Source organism: Tenrec ecaudatus, chromosome 4 (genome assembly GCF_050624435.1).
Source record: "Tenrec ecaudatus isolate mTenEca1 chromosome 4, mTenEca1.hap1, whole genome shotgun sequence".
Classification (NCBI taxonomy): domain Eukaryota; kingdom Metazoa; phylum Chordata; class Mammalia; order Afrosoricida; family Tenrecidae; genus Tenrec; species Tenrec ecaudatus.
The window spans coordinates 165756148-165783516 of NC_134533.1; positions in this window are offsets into that span (position 1 = coordinate 165756148).

The following is a 27369-nucleotide window of genomic DNA, read 5'->3' on the forward strand; positions in this document are numbered from 1 at the left end:
ATATACTTAAATAGGTTTTCAAGTTTTACTGATGCTCAAATTTTATCATCCACTCTATCATTGTAATGTAGAAAAACAGCCAGATTCACTGTCATAGAGTTGATACAGAGTCACATCCATCCTATGGGACAGAATAGAACTGTACCTCTGGGTTTCCAAGCATTTAATTTTTCTGGGAGCAGAGAGACTCCTCTTGCTCTTCAGAGCAACTGGAGGAGGCCAACTGCTAACCCTGCCTTTAAAAGCTCAGTGCAAAACCCATTACCTGCACCAGACGTCAGACAGATACATATATACACAGATACACAGATGCACGGAAGAGTAGTTGAGGTATTGGAAATTAATTCAGGAACAAAATATAATATTTGAGTAAGTATGGTGGCAATCTCCATCAATGTTCCATATTCGTTAATACATGTTGTGACATCATACTGTTATTCCATTCAGAGATTTTATTTTAAATTACTGTAAATAAAATGAAATACTTTAACACTACATATCTAACTATCTGTGTAGAACTTCCAGATGAGAAAGACCTCATGTGGTTTTACTTAAACAATCATGTATGTTTGTAATTCGAAAATATTTTGTCATCCATCATACTTTTTAAATATTCTCACATTTTTTATATTAGAATTAAATCTTTTCTAATAGTGTAAGTAATATTACTACATGCTCATCTATGGCCAGTATTAATGGTTATCTAATGAATGTAAAACAAAAAAATCAAATTTGCATTTAGTGAAATTCCATATTGCTGAGTAGGAGTAATTAAGGAACAAAGTATGAAATCCTGGTATTTGAGAACACCTGCACAAGGCTCTTTGAAGATAGTTTTTCTCATTTGAAAATGTTTTGTCTTTTGATGTGCTGTTGATATGTAAATTTTGATAATAGGTGTTCAGTGCATAAGATATTAATAATTCTGTAAATGGTAATCACATTAGTAACAGTGCTAAAAATAGTTAATATGCAATAGGACACTATGACAGCTGGACCCCCTCTTGGAGCTTGTTGTATCAATTCAAACAAGAGGTATGTTCTTTGCCTCCTTCTGGAGGTTATTTATCTCTCTGTGGATGAATGCTCTTTCCTGACCCACGGAATCACAGAGAAGGGGGAACGCTCAATAGATCCAGGAATAACTTCTGCCTGCTCCTCCAGCTATGGCTTGAGTAACTAATGAAGATGTTCTAGTCTGAATTTGGAAAGCTTTATAGCCTTGGAAAGTCTATTAGACGGTTGTATTCTGACCTATCAGACTGGTATAAGTTGAATGTGGGATCTATTTGCCTGGGGGCTCCCTCCTGTCTTGGAAGAAGACATGAAAATATTTGGAACTGCAATTATTTTAGAAAAGACTTCTTTACTTAATTCAGATGACCATTATCCATTTAAGGAGTCATCCTATTGGTCAGGGATAGAACGCATGTGAAAACAATCCAATGGAGACCTACTGTGATACACTCTGAGGGAAAGGATGGACATTAAGCAACCGCTGCTCACCAAGACTGCAAAAGTCAACAAGAACCCAGAAGTGAAGTCAGATGAAGAATCCAACCTTTTCTTTCAGAATGAGCATGGAGAATAAATGGTCTTAGGTAAAGAGTAAACACATCTGGAGCCATCAAATCAATTAAAACTCACAGAGAGACTACAAATCTTGATGGGAGCAGACAGCTTCTTATTTTCTCACAATAATTGACTGATGGGTTTAAAAGACTCTTCTGGAAGTCAGCAGAGCCATGAGTTAGCTTACCAGACTAACAGGGCTCCTTAAAGATAGAGAGTAGAGAATAGACATTTTAGTTAAAGGAAAGGGCTTGAAGAAAAACGGAGCCCCTGAAAAACAAAAAAGTGGCATTGCTATCAAATAAATTCTGCCTCATAATCACCATATAAGGCTGAGTAGAATATCTACTGTGGATTTCTGAGACTGCAAATCTTTATGGGAACACATGACCACATATTTCTCCCACAGAAAGGCCAGTGTATTCAAATTGCCGATCCTTATGTTGTTCCTGAGTGCTTAACCACTGCACTACCAGAGATTCTTAGGTTATGCTTCAGAGGCAATAGAAAGTCAAAGAGCAGGAAGATAACACACTGCCCTTTGTTAAAATTTCATTTTAATGGCTATAGTTCCATTCTTGTTTCCACCTTCAAAATTATGCAGTTCCTACAGCAAATTTATAGATGACAGAAATATTTGGATATTTTAAAAAACATACATCTATTAGTTAATAGAAGTATAACTAAATGCCCAATATGTGTAGATCTACATTTTTTCTTATGCTATTCTTTTTTACTTCTCCTTTAACAAACATCTGCATATAAAGTTTATAAAAGAGAAATGTTCTCTATAGAAAACAAATCCTTGTGAATCATATCCATCTAGAGTTCTTTTGCCATTATGCACTAAACTAATGTGATGCCTGTGTCTCTCCATGTGTGTTGATTATTCTTGAAATTTACTAAGATGAAGATCTGCTAAAGGAATCACTGAGAATTTCACACAATACAAATGAGTGAGAATACCTGAATACTATTTGTTTGAACTGTTTCATTCAATGCCATCAGTGTAGTGGAAAAAATATCTATCATATCTCCCACATTAGGTAAAAGATTCTCTTTAAAAATAGTTTTACCGGAATATTTCACTTATCATCAAACATACTCATTCAATCATTTTAGGAAGAATTGTGCAGTCATCACCACGATCACTTTCAGAACAATTTATTTTCATACCCATTGTTGTTAGCTTTCCATTTCTTCCCAATGCCCTGTCATGCCATTCAGACTCTAAACTCACTGCCATTGAGTCAATTCTAACTCTAACAACCCTTTAGGACAGGGTAGAACTGCCCCTGTGATTTCCAAGTAAATTAGTTAGTTTATTGTGCCAACCTGACTGATAAACACATGTGGGGTTAATTGAAGGGCAGAGGGATAAATGGCTTGGTGAGCCTTGCCTTTCTAGTTCTTGGGTCTCTTGCTTTGTGATGGTCACACCAGGATGCAGCTGCCTTAGCAGTTTCCTGCTTCAGCTTGCAAGGCTGACTTCCTGCAAGACATCCCCAAGGAGAAGCCACATGGACCTACCCCGATGCAGCCCTGGGTGCTGGAGCAGCCACGTGGAGATCCCTGCCAGCACTGAGATGTTTATACATTCACTGACTCGGCTTTCCTCCTGCAGTTGGCATCATTAGGTCTGTTTTGTGAGATGGAGGAGGAGTTTGTGGATTGGTGTTGGACATATGGGTTAATGGGTTAATGTTGGACTTGTGGGCTTGGACAGCACTGGTTGGGATGTTTTCTTGATGTGCATTTAACCTTTATATAAAACTCTCTCTTATACACGAGTTTCTGTGGATTTGTTTCTCTAAGTACCCAGATGACCACACCAAGACTGTAACTTTTTACAGGAGTAGAAAGCCTCCTCTTCCTCTGGAGTGGTTGGTGGTTTTGAGCAGCCCAAAGTAGAACCACTCTGCCACCTCCTGGCATACCCCCATGTAATGCATCCAGCTACTGCTTCCATAGATTTAGCTATTCGGGTTTTGTATATAGAAAAAGCATGCACACACACACAATGGATAAAGAATGATAGAGAAAAACCTCAATTGAAAAGAAAGCCAAAAATATTAAAAATGGAAACAACTTATCATTTGATCTCCCTTTTCACCTCTTTTAGAAGACATCCTTAAGCCAGGAAAGTTGCTATTTAATATGCCCTTGAGTGACTCCATGGAGATGGAGCGGGGTTCCCCAGGACTTATGGAGGGTAATGGAATGCAAAGCAGCGTGATGTCTCTTGACTGTCTCTCCTCTAATATCTTATGTGCGACCGGTGGCTCTTTGCCATGTGTTAGGGGAAGAACGCTGGTAATCTAGGGATCTCTAGTCTTCGGTGGCTCTTCGTATGTCGGTAGATTGTAACTTGAGAAAGATAGTTTACAATATGATTATGAGTTAAATTACCATCACCACTGCCACCCTGACTATCCTCTCATCGCCATAAAAACACCGTAAGTCATCCTCTGGATGAGAAGTCAAAGGAGCACTAGGGAAAAGGCAGCTCACTGGAGCCATTTGAACAATGACTGCAAAATAACATCTGCTCCTTGTTTTCATGCTAAATGTGTTTTTTAATTCACGGCAGGGGACACCACTGGCAGCAGTCAGTGTAATTTATCTAAATCTTTAATACTCTGTTTTATTCAGGAACAGAAATATATCTGCTTTCTAAAAAGCATTGAGAGTAAATGTTAAGGGATTCTTTTTAATATTGTAGGATTATGAGCAGGTACTGAAGCAATCGATTGTGAATGTGTCGCTATCCATCATTGCCATCATTAAATGAAATTGCCTTCTGCTACAGAAAAATAGATGTGTGTGTGTGTGTGTGTGTGTGTGTAGGTAGGTTCTTCAGTTCATTGTAATTTAAAAGAAACATGTAAGATAGTGCCAGATACAATAATTACCATTAAAATTCTGAATACTTAACCAAATAAGTACATGGAATATAAATTTGGATTTGGGAAAACTTATTCACTCCCTATTGACTTCTTCTAAAGAACACTGCTCTTTTAAAATGTATATTAGCTCAGCGATTGTAACCTATTGGTGGTGGTGTTTTGGGTAGGTGGTATCAAAGCAGTTCAATTTACAGTGAGCAAATGATTCTTTCTGATAACCACAATGTATGAGATGAAGTCTTGCCATTTTTTCTTTAAAAGAACATTCTGTTTGTACTTCTCCAATATAGACTTAATTTTTTGTAGCATCCATTGTATATAAAGTATTCTTCATCAATACCACAATTGAAAACCATGAAATATTCTTTGGTCTTCCTTATACATTGCCTATCTTTTGACTGTATGTGAGTGTGGTAGTCCCCTAATCTGGTGTCAATTTATGGATTAAGAGGGTGTGGGTGGAGTCTAGGCTGTCAATCTGGAGATATCCAATGAGACTTCTTTGTGGTCATGGCCTTCTGAGAATTCTGGGAAACTTGTACTTCCTTCTTGGAGGCAAGGGACTTCTCTCTCTCTGCTGACTTCCCTTGGAGACACTGCAGCCTTGGAGGCAGAAGACACTCTCTCTCTCTTCCACTCCCTGGGAGACATTTGCAGAAAACATGCCACGTCGATACAACCAGACCTCTGAAGCCAGAGAAGCCACAGAGAGACCCCTGCCAGCACTGAGATGCTTATAAGGCCACTACACCCAAAGGCTTTCTACCCACTGTCTTGTGATCATCCTGTATTTGGCTTCATTGCACGTGTTTTGTGAATCTGAAGAGGACTTTATAGATTGATATCGGACATATGTGCTAATATTAGACGTATAGACTTGATCTGGACTGGGCTGGGATATTTTCGCCATGTACAATTGCTCTTGTGAATAAACCTATTCCTTATACCTGTATGTCTATGATTTGTTTCTCTAGTCCACCAGGACTAGCACAATGAGTCCATTGTGAATATTGTGGGTTTGCTCAGATGCAGTTTAGCCTTCAAAATGACATACTCATTTTTGACACTTTAAAGAGATCCTCCAAAGCATAATTTCCCAATGTAATATATTGTTTGATTTCTTCACTGTTGCTTTCTTGGATGTTGATTGTAGATACAATTAAAATGAAGTCACTCAATCTTCACTTTGATTTTTTTAATATTGCTGCTTACTGATACAATTATGTGGGGTTTAGGTGTTTCTTGTGTTGAGATGTCATCTATACTGAGGGCAGTAGTCTTTCATGTTCATCAGTAAGTATTTAAAATCCTCTTACCATTCAGCAACCAAGTTCGTATAACCTACATAATGTAGGATATGAATAAGTCGCCCTATAATCCTGACATCATGTCATGTTCTTCATATAGTCTTGCATCATAGATTATTACAGATTGGATAATTATGATGAAAGAACATATCTCTGTCGATTTACAGAAAGCATTAGCCTCATCATCTGTTGGAACAACGGACTCCTGGTCTAGGGATAGGTTCCCATGAGCATAATTAAGCACTCCTCAGATTGCTTTCCATAGTGCCATAGCTGGATGGCTTTGCATAGGCAATAAAGCACAAGGAAGCCACTTACTAGTATTCTTTCTTTCAAGCCAGGATTCTTCTGATCTCACTAGTCATAGGCCTCGTATTCCTTTGAGTTCATTATAATATCAATGTACTTCTACTTATGAATTTTCTTCAATTTTACTTATTTATGATATTGCTTAATATTTTTAACATTCTGTTGGATCATCTTTCTTTAGAATGGGTGTAAATACATATCTCTTCAAGTTGATTAACCAAATAATCACTCTTAAAAATGTCTTGGTAGAAATGTGTGTACATCATATACTATTTTGCATGTATGTATTTTTATATTACTGTACATGTAGCATAAAGGTTTTATGCAAATCTAATACCTAAATTATAAACTATTTTAACCTGTAGTTCATAAGTTAATATATTGTACATGTTTCTCAATGTGATTAGTTACCCTTCTACATTTAGCTATGGCCACTTTGAGAAGTTACCTTTTCAGAATTTGATTTTAACCAAATATAATATCTGTCATTGTGTTAGGTTGGGTAATTTACAGAAGCAAAACCTGTGATGCTTGTATGTGTGCTTATTTTTTTTAAAGGACATATATCAAGAAATGACATACACAGTTGCAGAAGTTCAATTTAATTCAAGTTCATTGTTCAGATTTAAGCTGGAAGCTTCTCCTAATTGTGTAGCTGTGGAAGCTGATGAACATAAAGCAAGATGACACAGCAGGAGGGCCACAGGATGCTGGATGCACAGGTAAGTTAATCTAAGGTTAGCAAAATAAATTGAAGGTTGGTCTGGAATCAGCAGGCAACAGAAAAGAAGATCAATGAACCAGACCAATGAGCTAGATCCAGTATAATTCCAAGGGGCAAGAACACTCAGAGCTGATCTGGGTCTCTCTCTTATGTAAGAGGTCACACCTCAAGGAGGTGTCATCAGGCTTGGACATGATTGATAAGTTGGACTCTGCCCTTAGGTTCACCCTGGAGTGTTTAAACCAAAACCAAACTCGCTCTCATGGAGTCAGTGGTGAATCATAGTGACCCCCTATGGATTTCTGAGACTGTTTACTGTACTGTTCATGAAAGTAGAAAGTCCAGTCTTTCTCACCCAGAGCTGCTGGTGGTTTTGAACTGCTCACCATGAGGATCACTGTCCAATGTGTAACCACTGCACAGCCTCATAGACATAACCTCTTACCATCACAGCCATTCATCCATCCTTAAAATAACACATATACTAATACGCAAAAATGTAAAGAGGTTTTCATATATACTGATAGTGATTCACAGTCCCAGCGTCAAGACCACCATTATACATACATATAATATTTGATCAATATTTCATAAATAGATATACTAACATATATTTTAACTATACAACATATTGTAGTGACAACATAGCATATAGTGACATAACATAGCATTAGCAAAGCAATATTATTGTCAAATTGGATCTCATCCATCGTAGAAGGGTTAGAGTTTAAACCACATAATTTTGGAAGACACAGTCCAATTCATATCACCTTGGATCTGTGGTTAGTATTCTGTCTTTCTTGGCCCTTCCTGATGGTTTTTATTCTGAAACCTTTTTCTGAACAAAATTGTTTTTATTCTGAAACCTTGTACAGGATTATACATATACTGAGGGAGAAAGATGCCCAGAATGGGAATGATACTATACAAGACAGAGAATAATAGAAATTGATTCATGGTGCATATTAAAACAAAAATTTAATTTAATGTCTTCAGAGTAGCATTAATTTCATGCCAGTAAACTGGCAAATTGAAACACAATAATTTTACATTTGGCCAAGGTATAGATAACTAGAGACCGCCTTAGGTTTGTTTGCTGTGTCTTTGTTGAATCATGTTCCATTCAGAAAGAGCCTTTCAAGTTTTGTTTGTTATACCAATGCCAATGGAAGTGGTTCATTTTCTTATTGTTTTTGATTAAATAAAGCTTCTCTTTGGAGGCAATTAGTATCTTATTCCAGATTAATCTATTTTTTGATGAAGAGATATTGCACATTCCCATATTTTGTCCCAATCCTCAGGACACTATCAAGCCAAACCAATATTCTACCTAGGCTCTGCTTATATTTAGGTCTTCTTTATCCTCTTCAAAAACTTTAAGCTTTCGTAGGAAATATAGACAATATTATTAATTTAAATCTTTGTCTAGGAAACTTTGTCTCTAGGTAACAAAATTCCATAATGTGTGAATTAAAACTAAATACTTTATCTTCAATTATATGCAAAATAAAAATAAGACCTATCTCCTACAGATATTGTATGAAATATAATATACGATAAGTCTCAAACAATGTGCTAAAATATTGTTTGTATTCATATTGGTTGATTTATATTTATTTTGGTAGACAATAAATATTATATAACCCCACATTGTGTTAAAGATGAGTTGATTTTTTGTTTTTATAACTCTTTACTGTAATAATTAACTCCTTGAAATGAAGAAAATTTCATCACCAAAGAAACTGCTTAATTGTCATAAAAACAGGATAAGCAAGTTGGCAATGTGAACATTGTGTTTCTTCTGTTTACCAGAAATTTATCAATCAGTAGTAAGGTCTATTTATTAATGTTAATAATTACTTCTTGCTCTTTCAATAAAACTTCTGAATTTTTTTCAGTTTCAATCATGGTTTGTGGCAAAAAACACACTTTTATTAATGGCACTCACGTTTGGTCCATCACAACGTAATGAAAGCAGAGGGGTGATTCCAATAGATGCCCATTCAAACAGTGCATACATCGCTGTTATCGGTGTCAACAAGTTGGAAGAAAGCTACAAGACAACCAATTGGAAGAGATCTTCAGTCATGGATATTCCAATGAAAGGGGATCTAACAATCTGTAGAATGTAAAAAGAGTATCATTAAAAATAAAAGAACTATAGTCTGTGACTTTATTTAACCTACATTTTATAGAAATTATCCTGGAAGTTGTATGTGCAAACACTGTTATGTATCATTTTTATTCTTCAAATCCCTTGGCACCCAATTATTAAACCTTCTTTTAAGAAAAACAAAATGACTATAGACTAAATGAATTTTAAAAACTGTATTTCTTTCTTCTTGAAAAAAAGTGAAGAACATAAAGACTGATGGAAGAACAATCTTTTTGTTCTTTTTCTTCTTGCTGTTGCGTTGTATCCTTATTTTTATAAGACTCAGTGGGCAATTACATTTCAAGAATCTCCGCAAAGAAGAAATCAACTCTAATTGTTTAAGGTATGGGAACGAGGGCAGAACTCAGTCTATTTACTAAGAGGGGAATTCTAAAATACAATTTCAGATTAAAAAGCAGAGTAATATTTCATCTCTTGGCCAAGGTAGTTAGGTAGGTAGATAGACACGCTCATGCAAAAACAAGGGATTGATCTCTAGATGAATGAAGAAGAGAATACGTGACTTCCTGGGGCGAATTCTGAACTATATTCAAAAGCTATGGGAAGTACACACACTATTTTACCATAAACTACCTTGTTGACTTAAGAATAAGCTATTCATCATAGAATATTAGAAAGGCATTTACATTTGTTTTATTGATGATGCAAAAGAATTTTATTGTGGAGCATGATGAATTGGGGGTAACATTTTGAAGAATGGGAATTCCAGAACACTTCATGGTGCTCATGCAGAACCTGTCCACGAATCAAAAGGGAAAGTATGTGTCAGCATTGCATCTTTCCACCACACGTATTCAATGTGAATCCTGAGTACATAATCCAAGAAGCTGGACTATATGAAGATGAACTTGACATCGGGAGTTTTAGAATGCTTATTAACAACCTGTGATATGGAGATGACAAAACCTTGCATACTAAAAGCAAGAAAAGCTTTCATACCAAGACTAAGGACTGATTTCTAGGCAAGTGAAGGCACTTGTTGATGAAAATCAAAGTCTGCAAGATTCAGCATGGATTGAAACCAAATGTACAAAAACCAAAATCCTAACAACCAGAACAATAAAAAAACACGATGTTAAACAGGGAAAACGTTGAAATTGGCAAAGATTTCATTTTGCTACGATCAAAAATCAATGCTCATAAAAGCAGCAATACCGAAACCAATATATTTCATTAGGCAAATATGCTGTATAAGACATCTTTAAAGTACTAAAAAGAGAGATGTCACTTAGAGGCCTAAAGTATTGGCATTTTCAAATGCTTTACATGTGTTTGAAGATAGACAATGAATAAGGAAGGCCACAGAGGAACTGATATATTTGAATTATGGCGTTGACGAAGGATACTTAGCATGGCCTGTCACAACAGCAAACATCTGTCTGGAAAGAAGTACTCATTAGAAACAAAGATGGCCAGGCCATCTCAGGGATTTGGGAGACATTATCAGGAGAGACCAGCTCCTGGAAAAAAGATCATGCTTTGATCCAGAAATCAAAACAGAGGAGGTTGTCAGAGAGGGGTCGACACAATGTCTGCAACAGCGGACTCCAGCGTAACAATCATTGTGAAGATGGCGCAGGACTGGGCAGTTTCATCCTGTTGTACGTACGGCTGCTAGGCGTTGGAACTGGCTCAACGGCATTTAACAACCCTGGTACCATGCGTTTAATCTAGTCGTGGTGAATTGTAACCCTCAAACAGCTTTTAAACGTATTACATGCACCTCCTTTTTCAATGTGCTGGCCAAGAACATCAAAGGTATATATAATGGTTTCAAATAGCAAATGTATCCAGTTAGGTTCTCACAAACCAGCTCTTGTTTACTGTTAACTTGACCCTTACATGCACATGGGTGAGTTTCTGGTTCGTGAAATCCCAGAAATTGCATGCAGTTTCTCAAAATATGATTGAAAGCTTCCATTAGATTGTCAAAGGGGTTTCATAACTTAAAATTAGTAAGTGTAGTTCTAGCCAGGCTCTGTGAGTTACATGCTTGGCTGCTAAAGTGTGGTTAGAAGTTTGTGATTAGCATGGTCAGCAGTTTGAACTCACCAGCGGCTATATGGGAAAAAGATGAGGCTTTCTACTCCTATAAAAATGTATAGCCTCAGAAACTTACATGGACAGTTCGACCCTGTTCTGTATGGTTGTCGTGAGTTATATTCAATTTGATGGCAGTAAGTGTGTAAGTGAGTACATGTTCCCTGCATCACTGATTGTTTTCTTCTATGTGATCTCTAATTTTGAATCAGATCATAAACATAGAAAAATCACATTAAAGTCTTAAATAAGAATTAAATACCTGAAAAAGATGAGGGTATCTTACAAACCTAATACATTATCATTGTAACAGTTAAACCTCACTTTTCATTCCTAAGTAAAATGGCAAAAAAAAATCTGTTAGCTCTTTGGCAACCCTTTTTACCTGATTCAAGCCACCTATTTCAGATTTCTGAAACATTTCCTGTGAATTCTATGGATTCTTTCCACAGATCATCACATTGAATTCCTGTACAATTTATCTGGAATATGAAGCTAGTGAAATAATTGTGATGTCTTTGTCTAGATTCAGAACAATATCTCCAGAGGTATATGTAACTGGTCAGAGTCCAGCAGGAATTTTTAAATGAATGGATTATACTTATCCTCTATCTTCAAATTAAATATAATCACTTATTTATTTAACTGCTGTTATGTTTTCATGATGAACGCAGTCTTAATTAGACCATTTCCTGGGATTAACCAAATGAGGTGGTTCTGCTCTCCTCTGCTCGCTGTTTCCTGACCTCTCTTCTTGTTGCCTTTGACTCACCTTCTCTCATGCTTTCCTTTATGCACCTGATTTCCCACCTTCATAATCTGGTCACAAATGCAATGGCTGCCACAGTGTTTTTGCCTCTAACACCTCATCCCCAGTCTTCTTTTCTAAATATCATTTTTGCTTTCTAAATCAAGAGAGACTCGGGAACTCTTTCTGTTTATTCTGGTTATATAAATTTAGAACAAATATCTATCCTAACCCTGTTATTGAACTATAGCAACTGAATTTCTCTAGATCCACCACTATACAAATTTATATATTTTGACCTTGAGAAAGGGACTTTAATACTAATGGAATAAAGAGTAAATATATTTTCAGATTAACTTTAAGGACTAAAGTGAACTTCTAAACACTATAGCTCCTCTCCAATGCCTTCCTAGTTCTCCTAGTTCTTTTTACCAGTGTATTATATATATATAAATATATATATATATAAATATATATATATATATAAAATATATTTTAATAACCGGTAACCACCCCCATTGATCACACAATATTTAAAAATCAAACCCAAACAAAGGACCTCCTTCTGATTTCAGAAGCCATGTCCTCTCAATAAGTGTTCATCAGATAGAGTGATAGTACCTAATTTAAGAGAAATGTAGACAGGAGAAGTGGACTAAACAGTAAATTGGACAGATGATGGACAAACAGGAAAAGACAAAAGGTCTATTACCACATCAGACAGAGATAAGAGCAATAGGCAGTGTGACAAGAGTAGAACTAGAAGACACACATATACAGTAACTTGGAATAATTTAGTGATTCATGTGCTCATCAACTGACAGATATTATACCTGCTCAGAACTTAGAGGACTGTCAGATATTGAAACATATAGATCTAACTTCACCCTCTATATTAGAAAATGTTATCAATACTTGGACTTACTGGGTGAACTAAGAGTAATTCGTGTTCTCTGTTTTTGTTTTGTTCTTTTTTGGTGGTGGTGTTCTCTTTCTTTACAGCAAATCTGGTAAAGTTCTTCAGGCAAAGTGATAGTTAAGGTTTATTGTGCCAACCTGGCCAATGAACACATGTGGGATTAATTGGAAGGCAGTTTAATTGAAAAGCAGAGAAATAAATGGCTTGGTGAGCCTCACCTGTCTTGTTTCTTTCAGTGTGTGGCTGCCTTAGCTACTTTTCTGCCTCAACTGGCAAGGCTCACTTCCTGCCAGAAATGCCCCAGGAGAAGCCACATGGACCTACTCCGATGCAGCCCTGGGTGCTGGAGCAGCCATGTGGAAACCCCTGCCAGCACTGAGATGCTTACATACTCACTGATTCGGCTCTCCTCCTGCAGTCGGACATCATTGCGTCTGCTTCGTGAGATGGAGGAGGACTTAGTAGATTGGTGTCGGACATATGGTCTGATGTCGGACTTATGGGCTTGGGCAGCACTGGGTTGGGATGCTTTCTTAATTGCACTTATCTTTTATATAAAAGATGAATGTCTATGAATTTTGTTTCTCTAGTCTACCCCAACTAATTCAGGCAAGGTTAAGGTTTATTGTGACATTGTTTGTTTTAATCAGTATAATACCCAAAAGGAACATAGGACATGCGATGAAATTAAAATGTGCTGACCACTATAATAAAACAGATTTCATTTTAACAGAGAATTTTGGAAAACATTGTTTCACATGCCTGCCAATAAGTTACAATTTTCAAAATCAAGGAAAATATAGGTAAAATTATAAATGATCAAAAGTGACTCTGAAAAAGAAAAAAAAGGAAAATTCTGGGAAAAATCAAAGGATTATTTTACAAGACATGTTCTGTGTCCACAGAGAATTATCTGTAAGCATTCACAAATCACAAGTTTTAGAAAATACTCACAAATCCCAAGTTACAGAAATATAAGATTAGCTCAAAATATATCAAATTGTATACAAGTAGAAAGCTTTATAGATTTTAAGAATTGTGGTGGTAGCCTAAAAATACAGACTAGACTTAAAGAAAATGCTGGAATATTTAATAATATAGATCATCATATCAAGCAGATTAGTAAAGTTAATGATAATCATCATGTGATCAGCTGAAAGACAATAAGCAATGTACTATTGCTGAGAAAAATAATATTATTATAATATGAACGATTCATCTGGCATTGTATAAAGATGAAGAAAAACAGGATGAAACATTGTACTTACTGGTGAAGTTTGCGGGAGGCATTTTGGCTCATAAAATAGCATCTAAAATAGAAACATGTAATAAAGTTACAAAGTAGGAAGAGATAATATGGCCATTATTTTCTCATAATCTGATTAAACATTTTTAAGTTACTATTATTCACATAGGACATGCTCCTAAACATTGCTATTTATGAATATATGACTACAAAAACAAAACAAGATGTTAAATTACCAGATGAAGCAAAGGCACTCTAAAACCATTTTGTAGAATGTCATTCCAATTTGGAAATGGCAAAGAAATATTAAGAATAACAAAACATATGGCACATCAAGCAGTCCTAGTGCTACAATGGCTGAACCCTGGGTTGCCAAACCAAAGGTCAGCAATGGAACACAGACTGCAACAGAGAAAAAACGTGCTCCAGTAAAAATAGCCCTAGCAGTCCTATGGAAAGTTCCACTTTGGCATATGAAGTTGCTATGATTTGAATTGGACTCTGTGGCAAATGAAAATAGCGACAGAACTAAAAGAAACAAGTAAGTATATCTCACGAGAAAAATAAACTATCAGAATGTATTGAGATCTAAAATAAGTTTCAATGAGTCCTGGTGGCCCTGGAATGGTTTGAGTTCATCAGTCACTTATTAAAGAAAGACACTTCCGTCAGGCAATCCAATCTCTCTGAGAGTGGCACTGTGAGTTAGAATGAGCTCAATGGCAATGGGTTTGCCTCTTTGTTTTGTTTTGCTTTAAGCTCATATCGATAAATGGGATCAAGGCCAGATTTTTGGAAAGGAGGACCTGACATTGTAAACTTATCAATTCTAGAAATTATTTTAAGACACCATTGTACTAAATTCATTTATAATTCAACCCCCCACAAGTTTTTTAGGAGAGAGTCAAATAAAGAACTTGAAAGATTTTATTTACCCGGCAATTAATGAATATTAGATTTCTGAAAATATAAAAGGACCTTCTGAAAACTGAAAATAATTATCAATTATTCTGAATAGATGTATATTTATGCATATATTAAAAGTCACCACTGATCTGTGTGTCAGTGGTTGTACTGTGGTGGTTTTTCATGTTGCTCATTAAGTAACATTTTAAAATGAAATACATAATAAAGTTTTTATATAAACTCCAAACTCACTGCTATTGAGTGAATTATCACTCATGGCTACCCTCATAAGATAGGGAAGAACTGCACCTCTGGGTTTCTGGGACCGTAACTCTTTACAGGAGTAGAAAGCCTCACCTTTCTCCCATCGAGCGCCTAGTGGTTTTGAACTCCTAACACTGCAATTAGCAAGGCAACAAATAACCTGTATGCCACCAGGGGTCCTAAAAATTATTACAAAGGAAGTGACAAAATTGTCATTACTTTTTCAAAATCTGATTAAGTTTCTCTAAATTCCTGTCATTTACATATAACATAATTTTAAAGTTTCCTGTTAAAATAATATTAAATATGATAAATAAATAGAGTATTAAATTAATAGATAAGGGCATTTAAAACCATGTGATGCTGGATGCCATATTATCAATTATTCAAATATAAATCAAGGTCACCCATAGCGAGCTGAGCTTCTAAAGTACTAACACATTAGGAAGAAGGAATGTTAGTTAGCCTGTGTGGGAGTACTGAAAACTGGAGTCCTGCATTAGAATGTGATTCTTCACTGAATCTCAACAGATTCAGAGGCCATGGCCAAAAAAAATTCATCTCATGTGCATACAAAAGTGGACAGTGAGAAATTAAGATAGAGGAAATTAAGATGAATTCAAATTGTGGCTTTTGCAAGAAACTGAATATACCATGGACTGCCAGAATGAACAAATCCGGCTTAGAGACATGAAATAGGGATGTTTCACACAAGCAAAAGTGACAAGACTTGGTTCTCTCTCACAGAGCACCTCATCATAGGGGGAAAAAACCCAACAATCATTAAAAAGTACATCATATTTCATAAAAGGTCAGTAAAAATGATGGAAACCTATAGTCTGATGGACTGGCACAATAGTGACAATGTGTTTAAACATACTAATAATCAGAACAATGGTGCAGGGTTGGGCAATATTCCCTTATATTATATGTAAGGTATTCAGGAACCAGAGCCAACTGAATAGCAACTAACAATTAAAAGCAACAAAAGTGGAAGGCAGAATAAGTGATATACCAATGGGAGCTGATAGAAATCTTTATAGAGGAGTCATCACTTAAGTCGATAAATGATCTAATATGGAGTATCCCGTTTTGCATTTTCTAGCTCTATAAAAGTTTATCCATTCATGAGTTTCATCTTTAATCTCATTTTTGTTATTCTTATTTAAAATAGCAAAATGTTGAGGAAAAATGTCATGATACAATATGCAGGACTGAAGAAAGAACATAAACCAAGTACACAATGAGAATCATAATGAAGATTTACTTCAGCTTAATTATGCATTTTATGTTCAATACCATATACAATATATTTTAGGTCATCATAAGAGCAAAATGTACTGAAGCAAAAGTAAAGTTATAATGTAAGTGTATGAAGAAAAGCTGTATGATCTTTCTGAAAGCAAAGTTACTTCCTATTTTTTTATAATATTGCCAAATAGCCCAGTAATAACTGGTAAATGGACCAATTTTCCTAAATGGATGCTTGAAATTCTTGCCAAACAAAGTGGGATCCTGTTAATTAAAATGTTAACTGTTCTAGAAAGTGATTGAGAAAGACAATACTTAACCTGTCTCATAGAATATGCAAGCAGCATATTTCTCCTTTAGCAGACCATGTACAAATTATTTCTTCAATACCTATTGATTAAATGTTTTAATCCCTATGCAGATTCAATTGCTAACTGTTCAGCCAATCAATTCTCTATTGTAGCCTCCTTAGGGGCAGATGTTGGAATCCTGTTTATATGAGTTGAGGTACAACCTGAACAATCTCCTACTTTTTTCTGTCACTTTCAAGGAGCACTGAAGGTTATTGTGATTACCTTGTTTGCTTCAATTCAGGCTTTTACATCCCGTGCCCTCTCCCTAAAGCTGAGCAGGCAAAATCTCTGAATACCTTGTCACTTATGATAAGGATAAGGAAATACAAGCTGTTCAAAAGCATTCTGTCCTTTAATAAGAGTAATAGAAAATTTTCAAAAATTAGGGTGTTCATTGTTCTTTTGTGTTTTTTAAACTATACTAAACTTTTAGGCATCTAATACTTTTGGAATCGAAAAAAAATGGCACTAGTTAAAAATATAGTCTAGTCAAAAGTAAACTATTTTTTCTGTCCAGAGCATATAAAATAAATCCTTGTATTTTTACTGTCTTAAAAAATTGAGCTGGGCATTCCAGAATGTAAATTAAACTGTATCCTGCCTGCAATTCAAAACCAAACATTAACAGCAAGGTGGTTTTATTTTTCTTGTATTTTATTATTTTAAAAAGCATTTTGATGTTATGGATTTTCACAGTAGCAAAGACAATAATAAGTCTTTACATACCATAATCATTGGCCTAATATTAGATATCTAAGGTTAAGTCAGAAAGTGTTGCTACTGGATTTCTAGTTCAAACATGCATGTATTTATTCCAAACAAATGTGTTTGAACATGTCTTTGCCAGCATGCCATAAGTCCTTTTGATGATACATTTGTCTTTGCCTTATTAGCACACAAACTGAGAGGCAGTTGTACAAATAGAACAAGGAAATATTGCATAGTTAAAATCAGGAAAGGTGTGTGTCTAGATGGTATAACAGCACGGTACTAATTCAAATTGTCTACTGAGCAAGCAGTCTGAGAATCTGGAATATAGGAAGAAGAACATGGCCTCAGGGTTAGAGGAAGTCTTCTTAATGAACTTTAATTATGCACATGCTCATGACACAACCTTACTTGCTGAAAATGAAGAAGACTTGGAACACTTGCTGACAAAGATCAAAGATTGCAGCCTTCAGTCTGTATTGATTACAATTAGACGTTAATAAAAAAAACAGAAAAATCCTCATAAGTGGTCCAACAGACTGCATTTTGATAAACCGAGAAAAATTGATGCTGTCAAGGATTCTATCTTACTTACATCCACAATCAATTCTCAGGAGCAATTTGTAGTAAAATAGTATTTTTCATTGGGTAAATTTGCATCATAAAACCTCATGAAAATCTAGGTTGTCACTTTTAAGATTAAAATGTCCCTTGATTTTTACCAGTTTTTATCCATAGTTATTTTCAATCCTATATGCATATGAAAGTTTGTCACTCTATAAAGAAGACAGAAGAAAATTGATATATTTGAATTATGGTGTAGGCAAAGACCAGTGAAAGGATCATAGACTGCCAGAAGAACAAATAAATAAACCTGTCTTAAAAAAAGTACAGTGCCCAAATGTTCCCTAGACAGGAGGATGGCAAGATTTCATCTCACATACTTTGGACATGTTACTTGAAGATATTAGTCCCTGAAAAAGGACATCATCCTTAATAAAGTGGAAGGCCAATGACAACGAGGATTTCCATCAAAGAAAGCAAGTGATAGTGGCTTCAACAATAAGCTCACCCATAACAAAGATGGTGAAGATGAGGAAGACTAGGCATTATTTCCTTTTGTTGTGCACAGGCTCATTATAATTCAAAACTGACTTGACTCCAAGGCATGACCGTGTTGTTAGAATGCCTTTCCTGAAGAAGGCCCAGTCTAAACAGTGGCTAGCAGATCGGGGAGGAGGGGTTGTCTGCCGGGTTAGTTAAATACAAGGCAGAAATAAGAGCTTGGGAAATGATGGTAACATTTTTAGGGGTCGGGGAGGGACTAGGATGCAATCTTGATAGAATTTTTCAAAGAACAAAGAAAGATAATGGTGCGTTATTAAGAACAAATTTTAAGAACAAGGAAAAGTATATTGTTGAGAAAAAGGGGCAAGGATAGAGGGATATTGTTCCCTGATAAAGATCATCCACGGCGCAGTTTCCAAGTGCTCAAGAGCTTTCCTCTGAGCTTTCCATTGGGAAATGCTACCGCCTCCCAGGTGTCGTCCCTTCAGACTTCGCTTGGTGGCCAAAATTCAAAAGGAAAAGGGTTGGCATCCCTGGAAGACATCTGCATTGCAGTTTTGAAGTGGTGGAAATCAAAGAGCGTAGTTAGTTAAGGAAACCCTAAAAAGGTGACCAAGTCTCCCAAAATCCCATTGAAACAATAAGGTCCTTTAGCTTTGCATAAAATGTCAGCAGACTAAAGCCTTCTGCCCCTTTCTAGAGACTAGCGTCATTTCCAGATAATATTGGTGCATGCAAGTGTATGAGCCAAGACATAGACACCATGAAAAACAGAGAGCATACTGCACATCCTTTTTATTAATCAATTTATAGCTCCTCTTGCAAAACGATGAATAACGAGAAAACAAGTGCAAACCAGCAGTTGCGCTCCCTCAGCTACTGAGTGCCGTATGTTCCCTTTTCCTTCTCCTGGACTTCCTGGGAGGCAAATTAGAGACGCCACAGGTGCCTTCTGGAAAAAGTGATGAGACCATTCAGGACTGTGCTCTCTAAAAGGCACTTGGAAGTTAACGGAACCTACTACTATGTTGTCAGATTTACAGTTGATTCCCGTTTCCAGTGTGCAACCTACCCTGACAGACTGCCGGAAAAATGAATTTCCCTTTAACTTGGCTTTTGGTACTGAAGGAAAGCCAGACGAAAACAAATCAGGTGCGAAAAGACCATTACAATTCCAGTAGTCGGCTTCAGAAGTGGTTCTCAATGTGATACACAGTGAAAATAAGAGTCGGGTGTAACAACAGCTATTGTGTCCTGCAACACGATTACTGTACACAGTTTCACTGATTGGTTCTCATTCTTTAAACTTCAGATTAAAATCTGCCTCATTAGAAATCTTCCCCTCATCTCCATAAATTGTGTATAGTCTTACTCCTCAGAGAACCGAGGATTGTTTTAAGTGCTTGGAGCTAATATCAATTCATTTGCTGGATTTCAGACATTTCCATTTCTATGTGATCTTTACTATCTCTTCAGTTTCTCCCATGGAAATATCTACCTTGTGCCTGTCCCATCAATCTTTCCAAAAATCCCTCCAAAGTCATTGTGATTGAGTTGATTGTGATGAATGGTGACCCTATAGGACTGGATACACTGCCCCTGTGGGTTTCTGAGACTTGAAGTCTTCTTGGCAATAGAAAGCCTCATCTTTCTCCCAAGGAGCCGCTGGTAGTTTCAAACTCCTGACCTTGGTGATTAGCAGCCCATTGAACTGTGCAAGCAAGCTCGCAGAGAAACAGATAAACCAAGTCCTCACTTCCAGTTTCAGGGATGAGGATGAATTTTGTCCCAGGATGGATTAGGTCACATCCATTTTTAATTTAGATGATTCAGAAGATGAAAATTTGCACTGAATTTACTTCTGGCTTTCAGGATCCTGTGATAACGTGTGAATTTAAGCAAGATATGAATTTGAGGGGATGGAAAAGAGTAAACCATTATAGATTGAATTTGGTTCCCCCCAAAGTATGTTTTATAAATCCAAATCTATATGACTATGGTTTTAATCCCATTTGTGAATAAATTGTCTTTGTTAATGAGAGAGGACTTAAGGCAATCTCTTTTGAGATTAAAAAAAAAAAAGAAATATAAATTAAGAAGCAGAGGAGTGAAACAAGAGTTGCCCAAACACAGGAAGAGAGCTCAGGAGCAGGAATTCAAAGACCTTCAAGAACCTTCTTCCAGGAAAGAGAAAACCTTCATCTGGAGCTGACACCCTGAATTGAGACTCCTTGCCCCCTAAGTTTTGAGAAAAAAATAAATCTACTTGTTAACATAAGGCACTTATGGTATTTCTGTTTTAGTTATGCTAGATAACCAAGAGAGAGTTTGGCACAGGACCAGAGAATGTTTAATTCTGTTTTCCGAGACAGGGGCACTGTGAATTGAAATAGACTAGTAGGCATCTCTGGAGCCCTGGTGGTTTAGTGGTTAGTCCTTGGACTGTGATCTTCATGGTTACCAGTTCAAAACCACTATTAGCTCCTCAGGAGAAAGACTGGTCTTTCTACTCCTGTAACCAGTTAAAATGTCAGGAAGCCACAGGGGGTTGGTATGGTGAGTGAGTGAGCCAGCGAGTGAAGGAGCGAGTAGGCACCAAACAGCAGCAACCTATTAGCTAAGTCAATTGAATTTTTAATGGAATCAGACATTTTGTCATTATATGTGCATTTTCCTTACTTGATTATTTTTGTCTCCTTCACTATCTATAATCTTATAAAGTTCAGGAGCTGTATATAATTCTTTTCAGAATCATTCCTAGCGCCTAGATATCCACCCAGTATATAACAGGGATTTAATAAATATTTAGCTAATTAACCAAATGAATAAACCATAATGAAAAATCATAAAAGCCAAACCCAAACGAGAGAACACCATCCATTTGACAAATCTATGCTTTTGGCTGTAGAAGCAACTTTTTCTTATTCTGTCCATCTGAAAATATTTCAATTACTGTGATCTTGCACTATATTTTTTAGTTGTTTGATTAGGGGCTCATGCAACTCTTATCACAATCCATACATGCATCAATTGTGTAAAGCACCTTTGTACATTCATTGCCCTCGTCATTCTTAAAACATTTGCTCTCCACTTAAGTCCCTAGCATCAGGTCCTCATTCCCCCCCCCGCCCCCCTTTCCTCATGAATCCTTGATAATTTACAAATTATGATTTTTTTTGTCTCAGACCATATTTTATAGAAATGAAATTGACTTTTTAAAAATACAAAAGAACTTTGGAATCAAAGGCAATGCTCACCACTTTTTAAATGTTAATTCCAAGTCAAAAACTGCAGTTTGGATCCACACATTGCTTCTACTCTTCCTTCATTTCTCAAATATATGGTTGAAGTAAAACTTCTCCAAATCCATCCTCTCCCCCTCAAAGATAACAAAGTCAATAACTAATCTTTCTAGCAATTAGGGGACCAGAAAAAATAGCTTTCTCTGAAACTTGCATGCAATGATAAATACTGGCATATGATAGTGATTCCATTCTACTAAGCTGTATTAAACTGCCTTCAACAAAAAATGAATACCATCTACAAAAGAATTCAGAGATAGCCCCATTAACCTACAATGACCAACTTCTCTCCTCGAAGATCAACATCTTAAATAATACATTGCAAAATCATGTCAATAATGCATTCAAAGATTTGGCCTATTTAAACACTTCAGCCACAATATTTGTTGACATGAAAGGTTCATCATAAAACATTAATCGAGTAGATGCCTAGGGAGTTTATGAATGCATATGTGTCAAAATGTTAATTAATTGAAATGAATTAAATTTAGCAAAACTATTATTATCCATGCCTAGTAATTTCAGCAAAGAAAGGAGTAGGTCTTGTTCCCATTGCCTAATGAATAGAACACTGCAATAATTATCAATAAGACGCACAGTCATATTGTTGTTTTGGGGACATGCTACATAGGAAAGTCAGAATTCAGGAAGAGTAAATTGAGCTCCGCAACACAATGCCAAGGGTGCCAATCATTATGCATGATTGGCGATCCAGGTTTATCTGCAATACAGGGTGCCCATGGAAGCCCAGTGACAGACCGCAGGATAAAGGAAACTAGCATCAAATTTGGACTGGAAATGATATGCACAGAAAATGCATCGGAGAGCTATTTAAACACTGCTGATCACCCCTTTGCCTACAAAGACAGCAGCTTTCCTATCGGGATGTCTGAAATGTGCCACTCCAGCTTCTGACAAAGAACATTAAGTATCGTCAGTTTCCTGATCTATGAACATGGAGTCGCTGCCTAAACGTAAATAGTATATTTCCTTCTACAATTTCATCATAAAGGGCAAAAAGAATGAGAGCCACATTGACTCAGTCCTCACCCTTTAGAATCAGGTAATTGGTGAAAGTAGCAATAATGAAGAGCCCAAAGAGGAAAATGCAATTAACCAGGAGCTCTGTATAGTGTCTAATTTGATTTTCTTGGCTTGTTAGCTCAGCTGGTTGAAGCGTGGTGTTAATGAAGTCAAGATTGCAAGTTCAATTGCCATATGGGCCAGTTAGCTTCATTCAATCCCATGGCTACTGACCAAATGAGCTCTTCTGGCTACGATAGGAATTAGACAAGAGAGGATGGATTAAGGAAAATCTGTTCCTATCATTGTATTGCTTTGAGCCCAGGGTTAGAGTGGACTCTATTTTAACTATTTTAAACTGAAAAAATGTTACAAACTTCTAAGAAGTAAAATTTGAGACTCTCTGAGCACTCTTATTGGTTTTCTTTTTAATTCATTCATTCATTCATTCATTCATTTATTTTAATCAGGAGTTTTCAGTTAAATCTTTTGTTTGGGTCATTAATTCCCAAGCATCTAAATGTATCGATTTAAACTTAAATGGGAACATAAATTTAAACTTGTTGCTATTGCTGTGTTGTTAGGTGTCAATGAGTTGTTTCCAATCAATAGCGAACCTACGCACAGCAAAAGAAAACACCGCACGGTCCTGTGTCACCCTTACAACTGTTCTTATGTCTACATGCATTGCTGCAGCCATGGTGACACACATCTGCTTGGGGCCTTCCTCCTTTTCAGTGCCCCTCTACGTTAGCAAGCATGATGTCTTCTCCAGACAGATAGGTCCTGACAATATGTTCAAAGGATGGAGGACCCAGTCTTGCTGTCCTTGCCTGTCAGGAGCACTATGGCAGTACTTCTTCCAGACAGATTGGTTGTCCATGGTATTTTCGATATTCTTCCCCAGCACCGTAATTGAACGCTATCAATTCCTCTTTGGTCTTCCTTATCCAATGACCAACTTTGGCTTGCACGTGAGGCAATTGAAAGCACCATGACTTGGGTGAGGTTCACTTTAGCGCTCACAATAAGAGCCTTTCTTTTCAGTGCCCTAAACAGGGCTTGTGCAGGGCATTTGCCTATCGCAATGTCCTTTTGATCTCTTGCCTGCTGCTGACATGAACACTGATTGTGGATACAAGAAAAGTAAGTCCTTGACTACTTCTATCCTTTCTCCATTTATTATGATGCCACCTACTGGTCCAATTGTGAGGATTTTGGTTTTCTTTACCTTGAGTCACAATCCAATAGAAGGAGCCTCAAAAGCAAGGGCTTCAAGTCCTCCTCGCTGTCAGCAAGCAAAGTTGTTTCATCTGCATATGGAAGGTTGTTAATAAGCCTTCTTCCAGGCTTGATGCCACATTCTTGTTTATATAATCCAGCTTCTCTGATTATTTGTTCAGCATACAGACTGAACAAGTATGGAGATAGGATACAACTCTCACCCCATAGTGCTTGGCTGATGAAGAAGACTGTGGCAAAGGAGTCTTAAAACAAATACGTAAAAGAATGGGCAGTTCACCTTCTAATCCATAAATCTGGATCCTCAACTATTCTTACTCTATTTTATCCAGAAAGGAAATTATTCACATCTCCTATTTTACCATTCATTAAAAAAAATACCCTTTAAGTCACATTATGGACAAACTCCAAGATTCAAGTTATAATTATATCCTCAAAGATCCACAGCTTGCCTGAAGTTTTGAAGATTCTTGATTTTCCTTGTGAGAGACAATGAACAGGTGTGCACCCCCTCCCTGCTTACTTCTTGCTGTATACATTGGTCAGCAACCTTGGATTAGAAAAACAGAGCAGAAAGTTATCCAAAGTGGAACATTCAATCTCTTTAGAATAACAGTTCATTCTAAGGAATCATCCCCAATTTTTTCATATTATCTCCCTTAAACTTTCCTATTTTTATAATTGTAGAAACAAAATCATTTCTAGTGGGAAGTGTGAGAGTGAAGAACCAGAACCATTAAGTTGTGGTCTTCTCAGGGACAGGGAAAATGCCTCAACAGCATTCTGTTATCTTGTGATAATAGGGCCATTTATGTGTGTCACATTTTCATTTTCAGCTCTGTGTTCATTTTAATTACTTTCGTTTGAATACCCAATCTTAACTTTTTCCTCTGCACACGCCTTGCTAATCACGATGCTTGATTCATTAGCATTGCTGAGTTACAACACTTTATTAATACATTAGATTTCAGCAACTAGTTCTAGTACAGAAACTGCAAATAGAAAAGCTAGCCACAATGATATTTTAAGTATCTAAAGAAAGTCAAATAAAAACTGTTGCTAAATCATAGACCTGCCAACAGCAGCAGTGCTCTCATGCCCCCTGTCGGTTGGTTACTTGAGGCTGAAATTGAAGTTAAATGACTGCGTTTGAATCTAGTTCCGATCTTAAACTAAAGATACTTGCACACACACACAAGCATACACTCACACTGAAAGGATCCTTCTTATTGACTTCTGAATTGAGCAGAGAAGGAACACAGAAGGTAAAATAAGGGTTTTTAAAAGAAAATTTGACACTGGGCATAAGAACTTTCCCATGCTTACTCATATACAACTACGGATGCATGTCAATTATGCGTTAAGTATTTTCTCCTGCACGGTTAATCTTTTGATATTTTGCTAAAGGCATAGATTTTAAACCAAGTTTAAATCTGTGCTTGAATTAAGTGGTTGTTTTTTTGTTCCTTACTATACTAAGTAATATAAATATGGGAAAATGTGTGGATTATAATCCTTATTGCATATTGATTAACTGATACTGGAATAACTGAAAGAACAATGAAACTAAGTAGAACTGATAATATTAACATAATTCACAAAGTTAAAATACTTTGCTTTAAAAAATTTATAATTCATATTTCATAATATCATAATACAGATGGTGGTCTTGAACTGCTAATTTCTGGGTTAGTAGTCTAATAGGTAAGCACTATACCAAGATAGCTCCTATATTTGTTTGCAGAGAGTTGAATTGTATTATATTGAAAGCTGTATTTTTACTGTATTTTTCTTATAGACATGCATTTGGATTGCCAATAATTATAGCTATAGAGCAAATGCTATTAATTATAGCAATATAGAGCAGATGATATCATATTAGACAATGTTTTAAGCCTTGTAGGAATCTTAATTCTGAGAGTCCTTAGGCTGAATTTAGGAACTGTATGGTAATTATAATAGGAATTATAATAGCAATTGTTCCCTTTCTAGGTCAAATTCAATATAATTTGTCAAATTATTAGATTATATTAAATTCATAAATTAAATTAGACAAATCCTGGATACCCACCTCCCTACACATGATTTAAAAATGCCATCAAGTGAATTCTAACTCACATGATTCTATACAGAGGAGTAGAATTGTCCCTTAGCGTGTCCAAGGCTGTCACAGAGTAGATGTGCTCCCAAGGTTACATTCAGGGCTAAAAATTTTTAAGAAACAGATTGAGAGGGAGGGGATAGAGGGGATCTGATATCAAGGAGATAAAGAAGAAAGAAAATGTTTGGAAACTGATGAGGGCAGCAATTATACAATGATGCTTGATCAAATTGAATTATGAATACTTACAACATCTGTAAGAGTGCCCAATAAAATAATTAATAATAAAAAAAGAAAGAGATTGTCAGGTGGCAAAGGGAGTCCAAAGGAACATCTAAATTTACATCATTTATAACTATTAAAGCAAGAATTAGGACTCATATTTTAATACCAAATTTTACACTAATCAGAATGTTTCATGTAATTTTTAATCAAAGATCTGACCAGAATGGAATACAACATTATTTTATATAAAGAATAGAGAAACATACTCTCACTGATTTCTTCTTCTTGAGTTAATAACATCCTTTACAGTTAATTACAATTTAAATTACTTTTATGCATGTGATGTTTCCCACCTTCTCAGTAATCATAGCCATTTTCACCATTGCACAATAAATCGCTCTGGTATTGAAAGATTTGCATCCTGTAGCGTCAGGGTGCTTAAGAAAACATGCTTAAGTTGGAATGCGCTCTGCTGAAGGCCCAAGGAATATGCACTTTCAATAATTTCAGTTTCATCTTTCCCATGATGAGTTTCCCTACCCACTCACACAGCAAGTTTCAGAGGCATTGAACCAATTAATTCTCAAGTTTTGTAGTCCGAGTACAATGTATGCAACTAGACTGGACACTGTTCCTGGACATTGTCTTGTGTTTTTCGTGTCTCATTCTCTGGTCTTGGTGTGTCATGGCCTATACAGCCTCCGCTACTTCAAGCAAGGAGGGATCTCAAGTGTCCTCTGCTAGTGCTCCATTTTCTTTGACGGCTCTAAGAATTCTTTCTTCTGAGTTCTGGAAATTGTCTCTTTTGGTTTATGAGATGCCTGCCTCATTTTTAAATCCAGGGGAATGGCAAAACTTTCCAATCTTTTCTATTAATGTTTCACACAACCTAATTTCATGTCCCATCCAATCTTTTGGAAAGAGTTACAAAGAAGAACCATATTAGGAGATTTTACTTCACCACCATATGCAACATGCA